The sequence below is a fragment of the Rattus norvegicus genome, chromosome 15, assembly GCF_021556685.1.
Source record: "Rattus norvegicus strain SHRSP/BbbUtx chromosome 15, alternate assembly SHRSP_T2T, whole genome shotgun sequence".
Lineage (NCBI taxonomy): Eukaryota > Metazoa > Chordata > Mammalia > Rodentia > Muridae > Rattus > Rattus norvegicus.
In genome coordinates, this window is record NC_141548.1 from 82,958,373 (window position 1) to 82,964,301 (window position 5,929).

Genomic DNA, 5,929 nt, shown 5'->3' on the forward strand with positions numbered 1-5,929 from the left:
CTGTAGAACTGGATCTATGAGTAGATATTGTTTAAATTTGGTTTTGTTATGAAATATCTTGGTTTCTCCCTCTATGGTGATTGAAAGTTTTACATGGTATAGTAGTCTGGGATGGCATATGTTGTGTCTCTTAGAGACTGCAAGACATCTGCTTAGCCCCTTCGGCTTTTAGAGTCACTGCTGAGAAGATTGGTATAATTCTCACAGGTCTCCCTTTATATGTTTCTTGACCTTTTCCCCTTGGAACTTTTAATATTCTTTCTTTGTTCTATACATTTAGAGTTTTGATTATTATGTGGCTGGAGGATTTTCATCTCTGGTCCAATATGTTTAGTGTTCTCCATGCTTCTTGTACATCTAAAGGCATCTTTTTCTTTAGGTTATGGAAATTTTCTACTATGATTTTGTTGAGAATATTTTCTTTAAGCTGGGAATCGTGTCCTTCTTCTATTCTATTCTTAGGTTTGGTGTTTTCATAGTGTCCCAGATTTCCTGTGTTCTATGTCAGTAATTTTTTAGATTTGGTATTTTCTTTGACCTATGTATTGGTTTTTTTCAATTGTACCTTTTATGCCTGAGATTTTTCTCTTCATCTCTTTTATTTTGTGGTGATGTTGTGTCTGTAGTTCTTCTCTTACCTAGGATTTTTATCTCCAGGACTTTCTCAGATTGTGTTTCCTTTATTGTTTCTATTTTCATTTTCAGGTCTTGAACAGTTTTATTCATTTCCTTTACTTGTTTGATTGTATTTTCCTGAATTTCTTTAAGGGATTTATTCAACTCCTCTTTGAAGGCCTCTATCATCTTTATAAGATTGAATTTAAGGTCATTTTCTTTTGCTTCACCTGTGTTAGGATATTCAGGACTGGCTGAAGTAGGATAGCTTGGCTCTGGTGGTTCCAAATTGCCCTGACTGGTGTTGATTTCGTTTTTAACACCAGCTTTAGGCTTGGATTTTGGTTTCGGAATTTGTATTTCTTGTATGGGTGTTTGGGGATAATTTTTCCCCCTTGATTTCTGTTTCCTCTCTATCTACTGGCCTGAGTAGCCTAGGGTTCTGGTGACTAGCTAGTCTTCTGGTCCAGGAAGATGTCTCCTCTGGAGTCTTTGTGGCCTACAAAGTCTCTATGGATTTGGGTGCTAACCTTCCCTCTGGGGTCTCTAGTACCAGTGTGGCCTGGGGACTTGTTGCCAGTGGGTCTCCAAAAAAGCAGTTCTTATGGACTGTGATATAGAGCATATGACATGTGTTTTATGGCTGTTGGTTGTGCTTTCAGGTGAGTTGGTCAGCAGGGGCTTATGGGAAGTGGCTTGCTTACCTGGTGTCCTTAGTGCCAGACAGGCCTCTGGGAAAGCAGCCTGAGTTGTGGGGTTTATTATACAGTGGTTTATTGGAGCATCCTAAAACAGATGCTGGGACTTGCCCATGGTGCTCTTGATGTACAAAGCCTGGAAATTTTGTCAGTTTTCCTTGAGCAAGGACACCAAGAAATTGACAGCCAGGTAGATGCTGTAGACCAGAGCATCATCAGTCATATTCATGTGGCTGACAGAAACTGAACCTTCTTCTTCTAGAACTTTACTGTAGATCTCATCTCATCAATTGTGGCTACCATGTTTTCATTGTATGTCAGCAGGGGGGGGAACTTGTCAGCCTTGTTTAGGCCTAGGCCAAGGATAAGTGGGATTTGCTTGATGAAAGACTTAGAGGCCAAAAAGGCATCATATTTCTTGGCCAGCTTTTTGACCATCTGTTGTTCTTATTAACCTTCTTAAGCACCTCGAAGTTTATGTGAAGGATCCTATGACCTTGGCTTCAGCACAATGCTTCTGGTTCCCCAGAATGGACACCCAGAACTTGGAGCGAGAGGTGGACTTAAGCCTGACAGTGCCCGAGAATTGTGTGTCCTTCTGAGGGTCATAGCTCTTCAGGCTGATCTGCAACTCCACCGTTTCCGGAAACTTGCAGCACTTGTGCTGGTTCCTGTGCAGGACTTCCTGCACTACCTCGGAGAGTGTATCCTTTGAGGCTTTGCTACTCACAGCTGTTCCTACCACAGAAACAGAAAAAGCTAAATCAGATTTCATGAGGGAAGGGGACAAAGTGGAGGGGGATGTGAGGGGGGCAGGGAAGAGCACCCTTTCAGAGGCAAAGAAGAGGGGAGGAGGTAGGGGTGAAGAACTCTGGAAGAGGGGAACAAGAAGGGGCAACATTTGGAATGTAAAGAAATAAAGTGATTTAATATTAAGAAAAAATCATTTCAGTGCAACGAATCATATCCTGGAGGACAATATTATGTTCCATAAAAGTACAACTGCTTTCATTTATAAATATAAGGGTGAGGTAATTAAGTGAAATGTTTTCAATGAACAACTTCAGGATTATGCAAAATATAGAATTACAAAATGAACTTCAATGTAACTATTACCGAAGTTCCAAAATTAGCAGGGATTTCCATTCAGATAGTCTCTGACCTTCCCTTCCTATACCATAGTACAGTTAAAATTTTAATAGTACACAGAGAAGAAAGAGGCATGCTGAGTTCCTGATAAAATCAAGCTTATCAGAAACCTGGCACACTCATCAGTGGAAGCCCTACAGAAAAGGAAAGCATACTTAGATGAAATTGATGGCTTGAAACAAACGGATTATCAAGTAAGGAAGGTTAGTATAGCCACTGATGTTATCCTTCAAAAGAAAAGGGGAAAGAAAAGCTTACCTTAATAAGAATAACTAAACCAGTAAGACTAGCATTGCAGAATATACTAAAGGACTACTACACACAAAAAAGGATAAAGATATAAATTATCAGGAGATATTAGGAAATAATGAATCTTGCTACTAGGAAAGCTAAACAAATGAGAATTGGGAAAGAATCAATATTAACTAAAATATATTTGTATTAATTATTTGACCATTTTATAAATGGATATAATGATTGAATTTACAGCTCTTCTTCCCATAACTTTTCCCAGATCTATCACTCACTCACATTCTTTCCCAACTTCATGACCCTTTTCTGTGTCTATAACCCAATGAATCCAATTTGTGTGGCCCACATGTGCATGGAGCATGACCGCGTGCCTCTGATGCAACAAAGGGGGAAATTAGCAAGTGTCTTCCATTAATAAGCCTAGTCACAAAATAACCTTGCATTTTCCAATAAAAATGTGAATTGGCATTTAGCCAATAAAATAAAAAAATGGAGGCCAACTCTTTGCTGTTTGCAAGAAGTCTATAATGCTTGGAGAGGGGAGTGGGAACAAAAAGGGTAATGGGGAAGTAAATATGCTCAAACTGCCTTATGCATGTGTCTCTATTTATCCTCTAATCACTAGGAATATCTCCTTTCATTTTAAAATTACTACTTGCCTTTAGCTTTTCTTTTCAATGTGTTCTTCAGCAAATTTCAGATACTTTGCTTTAAAAAATGCCATATACTTAAAGCTCCATATACTTATAGGCAGAAGGTCCTTATTTCCTTGATATAGTGAAAAGCATTTGCTTGTATGTGTGCTATAATTTGTTCAACCACTCTTCTTCCTGGATGTCTGCATTGTCTCCATTTTTTGCCACTATGTATGATGTCACAAGGAATAACCGCATACATTTGTCACTGTATTTTTTTGCTAGTATATTTTTCTCCTCCTTTGTAAAGTAAGAAAAATAAACAGCATCTCTTGATTTGTTTGGAGCAGAGATGTATGTGATAAGGTATCTGATATGTTTGGTGTTAGTCTGGCACTTATTCATCTTGGCTGCAAGTAACTAATAATGCCAACAGGAGACAATTTATTACACTGTACTATGAAAAGGCCATGGAGTGGTGTGTGTGTGTGTGTGTGTGTGTGTGTGTGTGTGTGTGTGTGTGTGTGTCTGTGCACACGCACGCACATGCATAAGTGTGCTCATGTGTGCTGAATACAATAATTGAGGGTGAAATAGGTTAGGCAAAGTGATATTTTACCTAAGGCTACTCAGAGTCCAAAAGAAGTTTTAGTTAAAGGGAGCTTTTATGAAGATCAGATTATGAAAAGGAAGAATGATTTTCAGTGCAATGAGTAGAGCTTGGAGCAGAGAGGACATAGCCATGATGGTGACCTGATTCGGGAGGTATAAACAAGTGTTGGGTCCTGAAAGGATTGTTCTGTTATTCCAATGCTCAGTTTGGGGGAGTTGGTAAAGGATTTATGGCAAGGAGAAACATGAACATGATTTTAAAAAGAATAAACCACTTTTGCTATGGTTTTCTCTGGCGTGAAGGAAATTCAGGCAGGAAATATGAGAAACCAACTATGACTCTGACCAAGCATTGTAAACACTTGGCGGTTACATGCTATGCCGCCATCTTTATTTTATCAAGGAGGAAATAAGATTTAAAACGTCACTTACATTGCCCAAACCATAAGTCAATGAAAGGAAGAGCCACTATATTAACCCAGTTAAAAGTCTACTCCTTTGACAGTTTTACAGTTTCTCAGATTCAAATTAAATATCCAGGTGGTGGGAGGGGCGGCTTGAGGATGTCACCGCACATGAATAACTTGACATGGCATTGGTGCAATTTGGGGTATATTACTCTCAAATGAGCCACAGGTACATAGATGAAACAGTAAAGACTGGAAGTCCATGCCCACCTTTCGCTGCCATCCTCTCCTGAAGCAGGGCATGAGACTTATTGCGTAGTATCCTCCAAATACCTGAAAAACTCAGGGACATAAAGAACACAGAGATGCTGAAGAGAACCTTACCAAGTATGTCTCTTCAGGTCCCCGCAGTTTAGTTACTGTTAGGCCATCATACTCTATGGTAGGCTTCTTCTTCATCAGACCTACCACAAGAAACTTGGTTGCTTTCCTCTCTCTTTAGGACCTTGTATTTGCAAAGGCACTAGTGTCACATAAAAATGTACACACAGTAAGTTTGCCTCTTGCTAATCTGTCTTTTGATCTAGGGCTCTTCCCCTACACCCACTGGCTCAGTTATATGCTAGAGGCACCAGAACTTTCTGGTAGCTTTTAAAATAAGATTTTCAAAGATTAAAGCACTTAAAGAAGGGAAGTCATAGTTTCCAGAGGGAAATGATGTAGACTTTAATTTGACATATTTTCCCCGTACATTTATTAATGACTTCCTGTTTTGTTTTGGTTGCGTGACAAGATAAAAGTGGTTTGGTGTGTCTACATTCTGCTCATAATCTAATAGAGAGGACAGGAAATAGCATCAGAGTTGACAAAAGCTGGTGGTAACCCACCACTGCTAGAGAAAGCCTTGAGAGGCAGCTGAGAGTTGTAGAAAAGTCTATCTGCCCACCATCCATCATCCATCTAGCCAGCTAGCCTGTTTGTTCCATTTGTTTATTCTATGATAAAAGTCAGATTTCAATCAAATTTGTGGTATTCTTTAAAAAAATAAGACAAATATCTTTTTATTGGTTCTTTGTGAATTTCCCATCGTGCATCCCAATCCCATTCACCTCTCCCTTCTCTTTTACTTATCCTCCACCCTTGCACCCTCTCACAACAGAGAAAAAAATCTAGTTGTGGAAGCTGTAGTGTGTCACGGCATTTCCCACAGTACACCCGTTTGTCCACTCTTTCTTGCTTGTAAATCTTCATTGTTCTGGTACCAGGCCTCTGGCTTTTGCTACACTATCAATACTGAATCCGCACTTGGATATCCTGTTGTTACCTTCTGTCATGTAAATCCAGCATGATCTATAAGATCTGTCAGAACTATCCTTTCATACACTCCAGCAGTTCATATGTGGGGAAGATGTTGGGTGTTCTAATTCAAAGCCCTGGGTCTGGGTTTGAGAGGTCCTTGAGCTGGTCAGCCTACTTGCTCTCCCAATCTCATATGCTTGGGGTCAGCTTGCCAGAACTGAAACCCTCACCATGACAACATGGCCAGTTTTACCCTGTTGCC

At 39.7% G+C, this 5,929-nt stretch overlaps 1 pseudogene; it reads right to left on the reverse strand.

Annotated features, from left to right (window-relative positions):
• Positions 1 to 1,401: 1,401 nt before the first annotated feature.
• Rpl10a-ps3 (ribosomal protein L10A, pseudogene 3) lies at positions 1,402 to 4,827 on the reverse strand (annotated as a pseudogene).
• Between the last annotated feature and the right edge of the window lie 1,102 nt (positions 4,828 to 5,929).